Raw genomic sequence first — 14,837 nt, forward strand, 5'->3', positions numbered from 1 at the left:
TGGGAAGGCGATGGTCCTCCATTCTGGAGACGTGACCTACCCAGCGCAGTTTGATCTTCAGCAGCGTGGATTCAATGCTGTCGGCCTCTGCCATCTCGAGTACTTCGATGTTGGAGATGAAGTCGCTCCAATGAATGTTGAGGATGGAGCGGAGACAACGCTGGTGGAAGCGTTCTAGGAGCCGTAGGTGATGCCGGTAAAGGACCCATGATTCAGAGCCGAACAGGAGTGTGGGTATGACAACGGCTCTGTATACGTTAATTTTTGTGAGGTTTATCAGTTGGTTGTTTTTCCAGACTCTTTTGTGTAGTCTTCCAAAGGCGCTATTTGCCTTGGCGAGTCTGTTGTCTATCTCGTTGTCGATCCTTGCATCCGATGAAATTGTGCAGCCGAGATAGGTAAACTGGTTGACCGTTTTGAGTTTTGTGTGCCCGATGGAGATGTGGGGGGGCTGGTAGTCATGGTGGGGAGCTGGCTGATGGAGGACCTCAGTTTTCTTCAGGCTGACTTCCAGGCCAAACATTTTGGCAGTTTCCGCAAAACAGGACGTCAAGCGCTGAAGAGCTGGCTCTGAATGGGCAACTAAAGCGGCATCGTCTGCAAAGAGTAGTTCACGGACAAGTTGCTCTTGTGTCTTGGTGTGAGCTTGCAGGCGCCTCAGATTAAAGAGACTGCCATCCGTGCGGTACCGGATGTAAACAGCGTCTTCATTGTTGAGGTCTTTCATGGCTTGTTTCAGCATCATGCTGAAGAAGATTGAAAAGAGGGTTGGTGCGAGAATGCAGCCTTGCTTCACGCCATTGTTAATGGAGAAGGGTTCAGAGAGCTCATTGCTGTATCTGACCCGACTTTGTTGGTTTTCGTGCAGTTGGATAACCATGTTGAGGAACTTTGGGGGGCATCCGAGGCGCTCTAGTATTTGCCAAAGCCCTTTCCTACTCACAGTGTCGAAGGCTTTGGTGAGGTCAATAAAGATGATGTAGAGTCCTTTGTTTTGTTCTCTGCAGTTTTCTTGGAGCTGTCTGAGGGCAAAGACCATGTCAGTAGTTCCTCTGTTTGCACGAAAGCCGCACTGTGATTCTGGGAGAACATTTTAGGCGACATTAGGTATTATTCTATTTAGTCGAATCCTAGCAAAGATTTTGCTTGCAATGGAGGGCAGGGTGATTCCCCTGTAGTTTGAGCAGTCTGATTTCTCGCCTTTGTTTTTGTACAGGGTGATGATGATGGCATTACGAAGGTCCTAAGGCAGCTTTCCTTGGTCCCAGCAGAGCTTGAAAAACTCATGCAGTTTGGCATGCAGAGTTTTGCTGCCAGCCTTCCAGACCTCTGGGGGGATTCCATCCATACCTGCTGCTTTGCCATTTTTCAGTTGTTCAATTGCTTTATATGTCTCTTCCCGGGTGAGGACCTCATCCAGCTCTAGCCTTAAGGGCTGTTGAGGGAGCTGGAGCAGGGCGGATTCTTGGACTGAGCGGTTGGCACTGAAAAGAGATTGGAAGTGTTCTGACCATTGGTTGAGGATGGAGATCTTGTCGCTGAGGAGGACTTTGCCGTCTGAGCTGCGCAGCGGGCTTTGGACTTGGGGAGAGGGACCGCACACAGCCTTTAGAGCCTCGTAAAAACCCCTGAAGTCGCTAATGTCCGCGCTGTAAGGTAAAAACATCATGAGTTGGGACTGGAGAAGGAGTCACCCAGTACTAAGGAGTAACAGGAATGCAGGTGTGACCTTGTAAGCTCAAGATAAGTTTGGCAATAACAAGCTGATGAGCAGCAGACTAACAGAGAAGGGTAGCAACAGCTTATTCATTCGACAATGTAATGGTATGATAATTTACTAAGTGCATGTCCTGAGGTATAAAAAAAGCACCACTTGCTGATATCGGGAGAATGCGCCTTCTCCAACTAACACTGTTAGTTGCAAGTGTTACAATCCGGTAATAAAGAACCTTGATTTCGACTCAGTCTGGTGTCTGACTCACTCATTCTCGAACAAAGCAGACCTAACAATTTGGTGACCCCCGACGTGATGGGTGAGTGGACACTAGACGACGGTTTCTGTTTTTTTTGACAATCATCTCAGCCGGCTGACAAAAAGGTCCAGAGAAGCCTGTTTTAACAAAATTCTCTCTCTTAAAATCTTTATGATTGTCAGTAAGAACTGGAGATCGGACAAATTAGACAATAATAATTGAAGGTCGTCACCTGCCAGGATTGTAACACGTAAGTGTTTACAGACAAAACTATAAAAGTCCTTAAGGTGTTTTAGTGACATTTGATAAGTGCTTCGCCGACAAACTACTAGAGTTTAAAAAGTCTTTATTGTGACGTTGCAAAGTCAAATAGAGTGAGAAGGTGATCTAAGAACAATTGGGGACCTGAGTTTTCTGCCCTAAACCGGTTATTAAGTGGAGAAATCTCCCACGTGAAGGTTGGGCTTTGAAAGAAAACAAAGGTTCAGGCTTATTGGTCTCAATTGTATAAGACTCGCTTATAAATGTCTGGTAGGTATGATAATGTCTGTACACTTGAAAACTTAAGAACTTATTTCCCAAATTCGCCGTGGAGGAATACCACAGCGGACATTAGAGAAAAAAGAGTACTCAGAGATGCCTGCCTGGTGAACAAGGGCGACGACCAAAGACTGCAAAAGCTGTCTCCGGATCAGGTAGGAGATATCAATGAAAAAGTTGACAGAATCTTAAGAGACACACGGTTTATTCGAAATATTTTTGACAAGTTAAATGAAGGTATTCCCAGCATGACCAAGGAGATAAAGTTACGTAAATTCATAGATTGGTACAGGGAAACTGGACAAAAATATAGCCCAAAAACTTGGTTTCCTAGTTGTAACCTAACTTTCAGACCTCTTTGGGAAAACAGAGTGGAAGACGAGCAATCAGAGTATACAGGACAGTCTGAGGTCCACCGGAGGACCAATCTTGGAGACTGTTTCACTAAAAAACTTTTGTCATCCGGCCTGCAAGGAGACATTTTTAAAGGCGATTTTTATTAACATAGATCCTCTAAACAGACAAGAACCTAAATTAAGAGAGGCATTAGGAAGCAACCCCACAGCAATGGCTGCACAGTTGCCTGCTAAGACCTTTGACCAAGTTATTAGGGAAATTAATCAGGAATTAGAGAAGCGAAATACCAGTAAAGAGGCATTGGAGAAACAAAGAATTCTCCGAAAATGTGTAGATCGCTGGAGGAAGATGGGGTGGTTACCCGGGAGCGCCAAGATGTTCCTGACAGGTGAGGGAAACAAAATTCTAAAGCGTAGGGTCTTAGATAAGCTGGAAGAAACAAAACACAGAAGGGAGAGGAAAAGTGCCTGTTTCCGGTTTCCAGCCACGAAGTGTCCGGGTTTGCTCTCTCCCTCCCTCCTTTCCCCCTCCCCCCTCTCTCTTCTCTCCCCCTCTCTCTCTTCTTCCCCCCCCCTCCTCTCTCACCCACTCCCCCTCCCAATCCCAATCTGTGGCGGTGCTGCCCTGAAATCCCCAGGTGGGGCAGGGCAGAGAAATACAATTTGGTTTTAATTTTGTGCCCACAATTCCAGCTCCGCATCAAATGGGATCCTGTTTTATCCTCTCTTCCTCCCTCTTTCCTGCACCCCCACCATTGTGGGATCAGGGCAGACGTTGTGGGCTGACGTGTAGCTCACTCGAGGTGGGAGGGAAGGAAGGAGTGGTGGTTCCCAGCGGTTGGAGACCCAATCTGATCCAGACCAGTGATCACAGGATGAGAACCTTTTAAAGGTGTAACCATGAAACGGAAGTGTTAATCTGAAGACTTTTCTCCCAGTGGGGCCAGTGCAAGGCATTTTCTCTCTCTATCTCTCGTGCTCTGTGTATCTGCCTCTCTCTCTCTCTCTCTCTCTCTCTCTCTCTCTCTCTCCCTCTCTCTCTCTCGCTCTCTCTCACAGTCTCTGGATGTATGTGATGTCATGTATGTACTCTGACAATAAATCTCTCCGACATGATCTGGTTTTACGGAGACTTGTCAGGGCAGTCATGCTTCCCCGGGCTCTAAGCCTAATTAAGGTGGCAGGCCATTCCCTACAAAACACAAAGGAAGGGAAAGGAAACACGACGGCTGACAGAGCAGCCAAACAGTTTACTGGATATCAAGAACCTATACAGGGGATGATTCTGAGGTCCCATGGCAAAAAAGAGGAATTAGAGAGAAGAGAAAATAGTAGTAAGTTGAGTGACCAAAAGGAGAAGGAGGGAGAGGGAACCGCACCAAATATTGAACACCTGATAGAAATACAGGAAAAAGCTAGCCCAAGTGAGAAAGAGGAATGGATGAAACGTGGTGCTACACGACAGGAGATCATCTATGACAATCGGACAGTACATGTCTGGCGCTCCCCGATAGGTACGATAGTTGCCCCCCGCCAATTACTTCCACTATTATTTGAAGAAGCACATGGGCCGACTCACATTAGCGCCACCAAAACTTATAATACGCCTAAACAACATTGGTGGAATCCCCACTTACGCGAGCACATTGACAATTTTAGAGCTGAATGTATTATCTTCAATGGGCATAACCAAAGGATCACCTTACCCCACCCGCTTTTACGATTTCCTGTACCCACAGCCCCATGGAAAGAGATCTATATTGACTATACAGATATGGGTACTGACCTTAGGACAAAGGAAGGTACCGATATCTCTTAGTGGCGGTAGATAGGTTCTCACGGTGGGTGGAGGCTGTCCCAACGAAGAGGGAGGATGCGGATAGTGTAATAGGCTGGCTGACGCGAGAGTTGATACCCCGCTACGGGGTCCCCAGCAGAATATGCTCTGATAATGGGTCCCACTTTAAGAATGAGCTGATCCGACAGGTTGAAGAATACTTAGGAATCAAACACCGTTTCGGTAGTGTCTATAGGCCTGAGAGCCAGGGCTAGTAGAAAGGGCAAACAGGACGATAAAAAATCCAAATTAGGAAAGGTTTTGGGTGGGACCAGGTTGAATTGGGTCGAGGCATTGCCATTAGTACTGATGTCTATGTGACAAGAGAAGGCCAAAGATACCTTCCTGTCACCACACGAGATTCTAACGGGTCGACCCATGCCCGGTCCAAAGACTGATCCAGCCTGGGTAAAGAATTGGGAAGAAAGGGAAGTGGAACTGGACCATTATATGCAGATGCTGGGTAATATGGTTGCTTTAGTTTCACAACAGGTGGCGAATGCAAATGAGGAGAACCCGGACACTGAAGGAGTTCCAGTGAAAGAAGGAGACCTGGTGTATATCCGTAAACCAGGGAAGGTACATTGGACTGAAATTAGATGGACTGGACCATACACTGTTACCACCGTGACAGATAGGTCGGTAAGAATTGACAAACCAGGGGATAATAATTGGCATCATTTTGCCTTTTGCTCCAAGGCAAAACAACAAGTAGCGAGTAATGGAAAATATGATGAGACTCATGTGGGACAATGCCGAGGGCCCTATGGGCATTCCTGCTGATGGGTTGCCAAACAAGCCAACAGAGTAATTCGGATCCATGCGGGGCCAAAGTTATTCTGAAGATAGATAAAGACAAGGATAGCACCTTCCAGTTCAATCTATGCTGCACTTCTATCTCTAATAACACAGTGCCAGATGGGTCACTCACTAAGGGGCTGACAAAACTTAAGGCATGGGCGAAGGAATTAAAAGCCCAATCTGGAGTCTCTAACCCTGTTTTGTCCTGGTTACATGGAGTGTTTGGGAAATGGGGCACAATGTTGGGACAACTTTTCCTAGGATTGTTCATTTCTGTATCCATTTTTATCACTTGTGGCTGTTGTTGTATTCCATGCATTCGAACGCTGGTCACGAGGACCATTGAGAGAGCCTTTGCCAACCGCGATGAGCTGCCTCCAAAATATCAAGCTCTACAAGCTACGGAGCGGGACTATCTCACGCCACAGGAGCCGTCAAAAAATGCTGAGATCGATCTGGAGTCTGATGGAGAATGTGACGGGGAGGAGGGATTATAAAATAGATTGTAGAACAAATATTATAAAATAGATTGTAGCACAAATGTTAACTTTTATCTTAACTAATTACAAATGCTTAGAAGGGATAGCCAGTTATTTGCTTGGGGGAAAACGGGGAGGAAACTTGTAAACGGGCAATGGGATCGGGGAAGCGGATGGGGGGTATACGCTAAAGAGGGTTGGGGGAGCCCTCGCCCACCAGCCGAAAAACCCCGTGAACAGAACCCGTATAGAGCTTGGCAATAATAGGCGAACTAATGTAACGCTGTGGTAGCATAGTCAGGGCAAGATTGTCCTCTAAAGAGGACAAAGGAGGGATTGTAAGGTAAAAACATCATGAGTTGGGACTGGAGAAGGAGTCACCCAGTACTAAGGATTAACAGGAATGCAGGTGTGACCTTGTACGCTCAAGATAAGTTTGGCAATAACAAGCTGATGAGCAGCAGACTAACAGAGAAGGATAGCAACAGTTTATTCATTGGACAATGTAATGGTATGATAATTTACTAAGTGCGTGTCCTAAGGTATAAAAAAAACACCACTTGCTGATATCGGGAGAATGCGCCTTCTCCAACTAACACTGTTAGTTGCAAGTGTTACAATCCGGTAATAAAGAACCTTGATTTCGACTCAGTCTGGTGTCTGACTCACTCATTCTCGAACAAAGCAGACCTAACAGCGCTGAGCTGGGTTTGTTTAGCGAGGCTAGTCCACCACTCATTTTGGATCTCCCGGAGTTTGCGCTGAAGATGTTTGTGTGATGGAAGGCTCGTTTCTTCTCTGGCCAGGACAGCTTTGCAAGGTGAGCCTGGTGGGCAGCTCGCTTCTTTGCCAGCAGCTCCTGGATTTCCTGGCTGTTTTCGTCGAACCAGTCCTTGTTTTTCCTGGAGGAGAAGCCCAGTACCTCTTCAGTGGATTGCAGTATGGCAGTCTTCAGCTGATCCCAGAGGGTTTCAGGGGACGAGTCCGTGAGGTGGATTGCATCCTCGAGCTTTGCTTTGAGGTTTGCCTGGAAGTTTCCTCTCACTTCGTCTGATTGCAAGTTTCCAACATTGAACCTCTTTCTGGAGGCTTTACTGTTCTTGGACTTTGACTTGAAGTGAAGGTTGAGCTTGCAGCGAACCAGCCGGTGGTCAGTGTGGCATTCCGCGCTGGGCATGACCCTGGTGTGGAGCACATCTCGTTTGTCTCTTTCTCGCACCAGGACGTAGTCCAGGAGGTGCCAGTGTTTGGATCGGGGATGCATCCAGGTAGTCTTCAGGCTGTCCCTCTGCTGAAAAAGGGTGTTTGTAATGACAAGCTGCTGTTCTGCGCAGAGCTCCAACAGGAGGCACCCGTTGTCGTTGTACTTGCCGACACCATGCTTGCCCAGGATTCCTGGCCAGGTTTCTGAGTCTTTGCCGACGCGAGCGTTGAAGTCGCCAAGGATGACAACCTTGTCAGCTGTAGGGGTGCGTTGAATGAGGTTGCGCAGATCAGTGTAGAACTTGTCCTTTTCTGCTGGTTCTGTCTGGAGGGTTGGAGCATAGACACTGATGAGGATGATGCGACGCTTATTTTGAAGGGGGAGTCGCATGGACATGATCCTGTCCGAGTGGCCTGTCGGATGGTTTTCGAGTTTGGAGGCAATGGAGTTCTTGACCATGAAGCCTACACCAGATAGGCGTCGTTCATCCATAGGCTTGCCAGACCAGTAGTGTATGTAGCCCGCGCCGCGTTCTTGGAGGCTGCCTATATCTGCAAGGCAGACTTCACTGAGAGCGGCTACATCGATGTCAAGTCTGAGGAGTTCATGTGTGATGAGGGCAGACCGACGTTCAGATCGGTGGCTGTCAGCCTTGTCTAGCATGGTTCTGATGTTCCAGCATGCTAGCTTGAGCTTGTGAGGATCTTTTGAGGGGGAGGACGTGGAGGGGGAGGATGTGGATCTGTCCTCGGGCCTGCGCAATAGAGCTTTTAGGTGGAGTGCAGTGTGCGCAGTACTGGCCCCACCCTTTACACCCATGGTTTGTGTGCCGTGGCCAAGCAAGCTGGGACGTGGCAGCGAGGTCCTTGGGATATTCTTTTTATATATTACAAAATACCATATTTTCCTCCAAATCTAGGATTTCCAGCAGGTAGGGCCCCTGACGAGGGAGACCTTAGTTTTGTTAATCCTTAATTTGGCTGGACAACACATTTAATTCTTAAGAGAATATTGCAGATGGTTTGTCAAGTACAAAATCATCTAAAAAGCAAAGTACAATAATGGAAAATAAAGAGACAAAAGACAAACTTGTTACTAGTAATGAGATGCAAGAGTCAAATTTGTGGTTGAAATGTAGGCAGATCAGTTGGGAAACATCAAAAAGATAAAGCCATTTCTATATGAAAGCCATACTGCCAGTGAAGCCTGAGATACAAAGAGCAGATCTTGGAGGGGCTCCATGCCTTAGAACTTTTTTCATAATCCATTTCCATATCTTACAGTTACTGATGTGAAACCTAAATGACAAGTAATGGGGGAACTCAGTCCCAGCCATCCAGTTTAGGAACTGCTTTAATACTTCAGGTCCTTGTTGAGATAGCAACAAAAGGATAAGATTATTTCAAAGCCTCTTCACTCAAGTTAACTCTTTGCTGATAGATGCAAATTTCTCAGCATTTGCATGTTTATTTTTTTGAGAACGCTGCCACTTTTTTTTTTAATGTGGAGCGTGAAGATTGCCTGCAAGGTCTACCTTGAGAAGTTTGTGATGGGCTCCAATCCAGTGATCATTGGGGGATCAGAGGTGGAAGAGAGAGCAAATTTAAGTCACTATCTTGGAGGATCTTTTCTGGATCCAACACACCAATAGCATCATGAAGAAAGCAAGTCAGCGCTTCTACTTACTCAGGAGTTTGTGGAGGTTTGATATGACATCATATACCCTGGCAAATTTCTACAGAGGTGTGGTGGAAAGTGTGCTGACCGGCTGCATCATGGTCTGGTATGGAAACACCAATACCCCTGAGCCTAAAGCCCGTCAAAAGCTAGTTGACACAGCCCAGAACATCACAGGCAAAATCCTCGCCAGTATTGAGTACATCTACAGAGGACACTGCTGTCAGGGAGCAGCAGCAGTCATCAAAGACCTTCACCACCCAGTACACTCTCTGTTCTCGCTGTTGCCATCAGGAAAGAGGTATAGTTGCCACAAGACTCACACCACCAGGTTCAGGAACAGCTGCTATCCCACTACCATCTGATTCCTCAATGACAAACTCAATCAGAGATTAATTTAAGGATTCTTATTCGTGCACTTTATTGATTTTCTTTTTGTTTTCTCTATATTGCACAGTCAGTTCGTTTACATTCATTTTCTGTTTACAGTTCTTTGTTCATTTATCTGTTTTACTGTGTCCAGATTATTTTTAGCACTATTAATTAGTGGTAATTCTGCCATGCCCGCAGTAAAAAGGAATCTCAGGGTGTCATGTATGTACTCTGACAATAAATCTGAAATCTGAAATCTTTAGCTACTTCTCTTTATGTGATGAAGGCAATTTTCTACAAGGTGATGCATTTGGAGTTGACAAAGGAAACACGTTATTTCTCCTAATTTGCATTGATCTATGACTTGAGGGATGAAGGGAGTACCTGATGATGGTCATATTCCTGAATACCTGAAGACCACATTCTTCCAGAGATCACCAGGTTGGGAAGTGACATTAAAGAAATCAAGGTGAATTGCTGAGTGTCTGCAACAGTGCCTCCAATGGATTAATATTTAACATGTTAAATGAGCTGCCAATCAAGATTCAATAATCAAGATTCAATTCCTTTATTGTCATTCAATGGAACAGAACATGAAATATCACACTTTTTCTTCTGCCTGCCATAAGGCAAAGAGTCACCATTAGTGTCACCAGGCACCCCTTACAGTAAGAGAAAGCAAAGCAAAAGAGAATCCCTTCAGAGTCACTGAGTGGATTCACCTCCAGTGCTCTCTGCAGCCACACAGACCAATCCAAACCATCGTCAACCTGAGCTCCAGATCCAAACCTCTAAGATGTTCAGGAAGCCTTCTTGCCCTCAAGCATCCCTCTGGAATCCTGGCCCTGACTAGAGTACTGTTGGAGCTGAACCTATTCAGGCAAGTGAAGAGTATTCAATTCTGGTGGAAGGTGGAGAGACTTTGAGAGTCTGACGACCAAGTACCAGAATGTTGATGGTGGGATCTTTGGTAGTGGTAAAAAGATTGAAGAAGAGGTAGTTAAACTGCCTTGTTTTTGGAAGGTTATTGCCTGGTAGTGAAGTGATGTGAATGCAATTTGTCACAAACCAGAATATTGTAATCCTCAGTGCATATCCCAGGGAGGGAAGGCCATCAATGGATTCTAGGGTCAGGAGCAGTGACCAAGAGAGCTTTTAAGAGATGTTGAGGGTTCAGATACCTGAGCCATCTTCTGCACCTTCCGTTGCATAAGCTGCAACTCCAGGTAGTGGAGAGTTTCTTCCTGACTTGCACTGACTGTGATTTTCTGAGACAATTGGCTGCCTTGATATCAAAGACTGTAATTCTCACTTCAATGAACACTGATATTTCCAATTTCAATCACGCACTCCACCTGCGTTGCTTTCTCATTCCCATTGGTCCACCAAAGTGCTCCCTCCCTTTGTTCACCATTCACATTCCTCCTGCCCATCAATGGTCATGACTTTCCACCCCTTCACACATGGGTCCAAAGCCCATCATCCACGTACCCATCTCACTGGCTTTATTTTTCTTCTGTGTGCCATAAGGCAGACAAAGAGTTGCCATTAGTGTTGCCCAGCACCCCTTACTGTAAGAGAAAACAAAGCAAAAGAGAATCCCTTCAGTGTCACTGAGAGGATTTGCCTCCATCTACCTGCCCTTTTCCCATATTCTTTAATTGCCCTATTTTGTAAAATCTATCCAACCTTGGCTTAAATATATTTATTGTAGTAGCCTCCACTGCTTCAATGGGTAGCAAATTTCATAGATTCACACTCTCTGAGAAAAGCATTCCTTTGCATCTTCTTCTTAAGATCCTCACTCATTCTTCTAAATTTCAACAAGTGTAGTTCCAGACAACTCATTCTCTCCTCATGTACTAAACCCCTCATCTCTGGAATCAACCTGGTGATCCTCCTCTGCACCACCTCCAAAGTCTTCCTCAAGTAAGGAAACCAGAACTGTACATAATACTCCAGATGCTGCCTTACTATTACCTTGTCATGGCGAGAATAAACAACAAAATCTTTTTGAACTAATTGAGTGTTTAACTTAGAAATGGACAATGTTCCATTTAGAATTAGTGTTTTATGTTAAATCTCACTGTGGGATGATTAACTTTATTTTTGCACAGTGTTTTGGTCAAAAGAACATGGGAAATGTTTTTTTTTAATAGATGTCTGGAAAAGAGGAATAGATAATAATTATCTCCTGTATTGCCCATCCAACTTTGAGATCAGTTGATGGTTTTATTTCTTTCATTGCTTAAGGGCAGTTCTCTGGCTAATAAATGAATAAGAATCACAACCTGAAGGCCATAGCATTTGGTCTGGGATTGAATTAAGTAAATATAATCAAAAGTGAACTGTGAATTAAGCTTTGGGCTTCAAATAATTAAATACACACAGCGGTATTTATATCTGTGAAAGCAGAAGCATTAGGAGAAATGTGATTGTCTATTGCCATAGGAGATAAAAGATTTAACCTTCAATCAGTATTGTTTCAAGGTCATGTTAACATGGGTGGTAATTTTTTTTACAAATAAAATGAATACAAATAATGTGCATTGACAATGTTTTCTCAAGAGTGAAGTGGGGATTGAACAGTAACTGGTCAACTGGACCCCTTCAAGTTATATCCACAAGTTTGTTAAATTATGTTAAATGTCAACTGAATCTCTCGTTTGGTGCATTTTGAAGGATGTCCAAGTCATTTAAGGCAGAGATTGATAGGTTCTTGATTAGCCAGAGTATCAAAGGTTATGAAGATAAGGCCGGGCAGTGAGGCTGAGTGGAAAAATGATCAGCTCATGATTAAGTGGCGGGGCAGACTCATGGGGCGGAATAGCCTATTTCTGCTCCTATGTCTTATGGTTTTAACATAGCTTATTTCTTCAAATGTTCACAGAGCTTTTGATGGATTGGCTGGGGCCATCAAAATACTCATTAATAATGATCCTGAGTTTCAGAGGAGTGTGGCTAGTGGGAACTCTTCCTCCAGCTTTGGGCCAGCTTCAGACTACGTTCTGGATGTTGCTCCACAGAGGAAAACGGACTTTCCTCAGTAGTAAAAGTCATACAATCTGTCTTATCGGGATACAACTCAAACCACATTGATCAAAGGCAAACCAACTGAATTGGTGCAGTGATTCAACTCGCAATTAAATGAATTGGTTGCATATTCCATTTGCAGAAATGAATGCATTTTAAATTTACATTTAATGTTGAAGATCTGAAATAAAAACAGGAAGTGCAGGAACTGTTCAGCAGGTTACGAAGCATGTGTGGATTCGGATGAAAGGCATTGACCAGTAATTGTGCTTCTCTTTCCGTAGAATGCTGTATGACTTGCTCAGTGCTTCCAGCATTTTCTGTTTTTGCTCTCCATCTTAGTAATAGATTCATGTTAACAATAATCAAAGATTAAACTGCCATGGATTTTCACCTCAAAATTTTGATTTGCATTTCTCCTACCTGCTGTCACCTGTCTTCTCGAAGATGTCAACAAACTATCATCCTGCCCTGTGCGGAGACAGAATTTAATTTCAGATTTGTACACAACAGTTTGTTTCTAGCATGTTTCTCCCTTGCCAGTTTTAGTTCAATGGCAAGAATGTTCTGTTTCTTCTTATGGATCTCAATGGAACAAACAATGTTGAAATATTCCAAAAAGTTGGTGCTTTAGAATCATATTCACAAACTCACAAAATCAAATAACATTGTAACTGGTTCTTTAGTTGAACTCATCCATGTTAATGAATCCCATTTACCAGCCCTTTCTCAAGAGCCCTCCCTGCCATGGCTATTTAAGTGCTTGTCCAGATATTTCTGGGTCCATCATTCTCTCAGGAAGTGTGTTCTGGATCCCAAACAGCTCTAGAAGAAAAATTCTTCTCAGATATCTTCTCAACCTCTGCACCTAAACCTAAGCTCTCAGTTTTTAGAAACCTCAGCAATGTTGACTGATTTCCTACAAACTATCCTATCCATGACCCTCATAATTTTGTATCCCTCCATTAAGCCTCCCTCAGCCTCTCTTTTGGAAGAAACACAGCCCAAGCCTGACCAGTCGGTCCTTAAAACTGAAATGCTCTGCCCCAGACACATATGGTGAATCTCCTTTGCATCCTCTCCCATTCAATCACATGAAAGTGTGGTGACCATAACTGCAAACAATATTCCATGTGTGGCATGACCTGTTAACAGGGTTGTAACCATAACCTCCCTGCTCTTATATTTATGCCCTGAATAATGAAGGAAAGTTTCCCATATGGCTTCTTCATCACTTTATCTCCTTGTGGTGCCATTGTCAGATCCTTGGCCTTGGACACCATGATTTCTCTATTTCTCAGTGTTTCCTAAGGCCATAGTATTCCTTATATAAGTCTTGTTAGTCTTCCCAAAGTGTGTCACCTCACATTTTTCAGGATTAACTTATATCTACCATTGTCTGCTTATTTGACCAACTGATCAATATCATTTTGAAGTTGGCATTGACCCTCCTCATACACCATCACAGGCTTATTCATTATGTTATATTTTATATTATGTATAGATATGTTTTAAAGGAGATAAATTGTGGGTTTTTTTTAATGTAGGTCACAAACAAACACAAACACTTCACAATACAGATCTGATTTAAAATGCCAGAGCTCTGCTCAAGCCAGAGAGTCCAGGCTCCCGATGCCTTTGTAAAGACAATGGAAACTGCTTTGCTGAAGGACTTTACAAGTAGGTGTTAATTGGACATGCTATGGAGTATGGATTATTTTTTGGAAAGCAACAGATGAACGGATTCAGAAGTTTGGGTCCAGTGCCACAATCTGTCTGAATGCAGTTTGCTGTTCTAAGAAGGTCATGTGGTTTTCCAAGCAGAGAGAGAGAGAGAGAGAGAGAGAGAGAGAGAGAGAGAGAGAGAGAGAGAGAGAGAGAGAGAGACTCCTGGTTTTCTGCAGTGGCTTTTTGAAGCTTGTTTGAAACCCCATTTTGAAAAGGGTTGTGAATTCTTAGTTCAGCCTGTTCAAAGCCCTTATGGTCCATACAAGAGGAGATGGCTGGTTGTATAAAAGAAACAGAAAAGGAATGCTGTCCCACAAGCATTCTGGATAAAGGATTGTGTACCTATATTCAATTATTCAACCCAGTTGGTCAAGCAATCCCTGCTCCTAGATGTAAACAGATCACCCAGCTGGTTACAGAGAGTAGAGGCTAACCAAAGAGGGTTTCCACAAACAGGAACAGAATTAGGCCATTCAGTCCATCGAGTCTTCCATTCAAATCATGGCTGATGTATTTTTCCACTCAACTGTATTCTTCCTATTCTCCCTATAACCTTTAATAGCCTTACAGTTTCCATCTGCTATTGCTGGGTGAGTTACCTAGAGATTATGAAATGACACACTTCCCTCAAAACAGAGAAATGAATCTTCAGACATGCCTACTAATGTAAACCTGCGGGCTTTCTGGTCCATATAGAACCAAGGATCAAAAGACGAGAAGAGCTTGTAACCAAGATCCCAGCACTCTCTGAGCAAGAAGAACCAAAAGCAAATTCCTCTTCCGAAATCCTTGCAAATTAGGTTGGGTGATAAACTAGGCCCTAAAGCAGAACAGACA

The 14,837-nt window shown here is 44.2% G+C and overlaps 2 long non-coding RNA genes across 2 annotated transcripts in view; one reads left to right on the plus strand and one right to left on the minus strand.

The window, feature by feature from the left end:
• The window catches only part of LOC138741850 (uncharacterized), a 72,595-nt gene that overhangs the window by 22,186 nt on the left and 35,572 nt on the right, over positions 1 to 14,837 (minus strand). Inside the window, exon 3 of the long non-coding RNA XR_011343815.1 lies at positions 12,696 to 12,743. This is a non-coding gene — a long non-coding RNA (uncharacterized lncRNA). The remainder of the gene's footprint in view (positions 1 to 12,695; positions 12,744 to 14,837) is intronic.
• Positions 6,193 to 14,837, plus strand: part of LOC138741849 (uncharacterized) — a 368,971-nt gene continuing 360,326 nt past the window's right edge. Inside the window, exon 1 of the long non-coding RNA XR_011343814.1 lies at positions 6,193 to 6,329. This is a non-coding gene — a long non-coding RNA (uncharacterized lncRNA). The remainder of the gene's footprint in view (positions 6,330 to 14,837) is intronic.

The sequence above is a fragment of the Narcine bancroftii genome, chromosome 8 (genome assembly GCF_036971445.1).
Source record: "Narcine bancroftii isolate sNarBan1 chromosome 8, sNarBan1.hap1, whole genome shotgun sequence".
NCBI lineage: Eukaryota > Metazoa > Chordata > Chondrichthyes > Torpediniformes > Narcinidae > Narcine > Narcine bancroftii.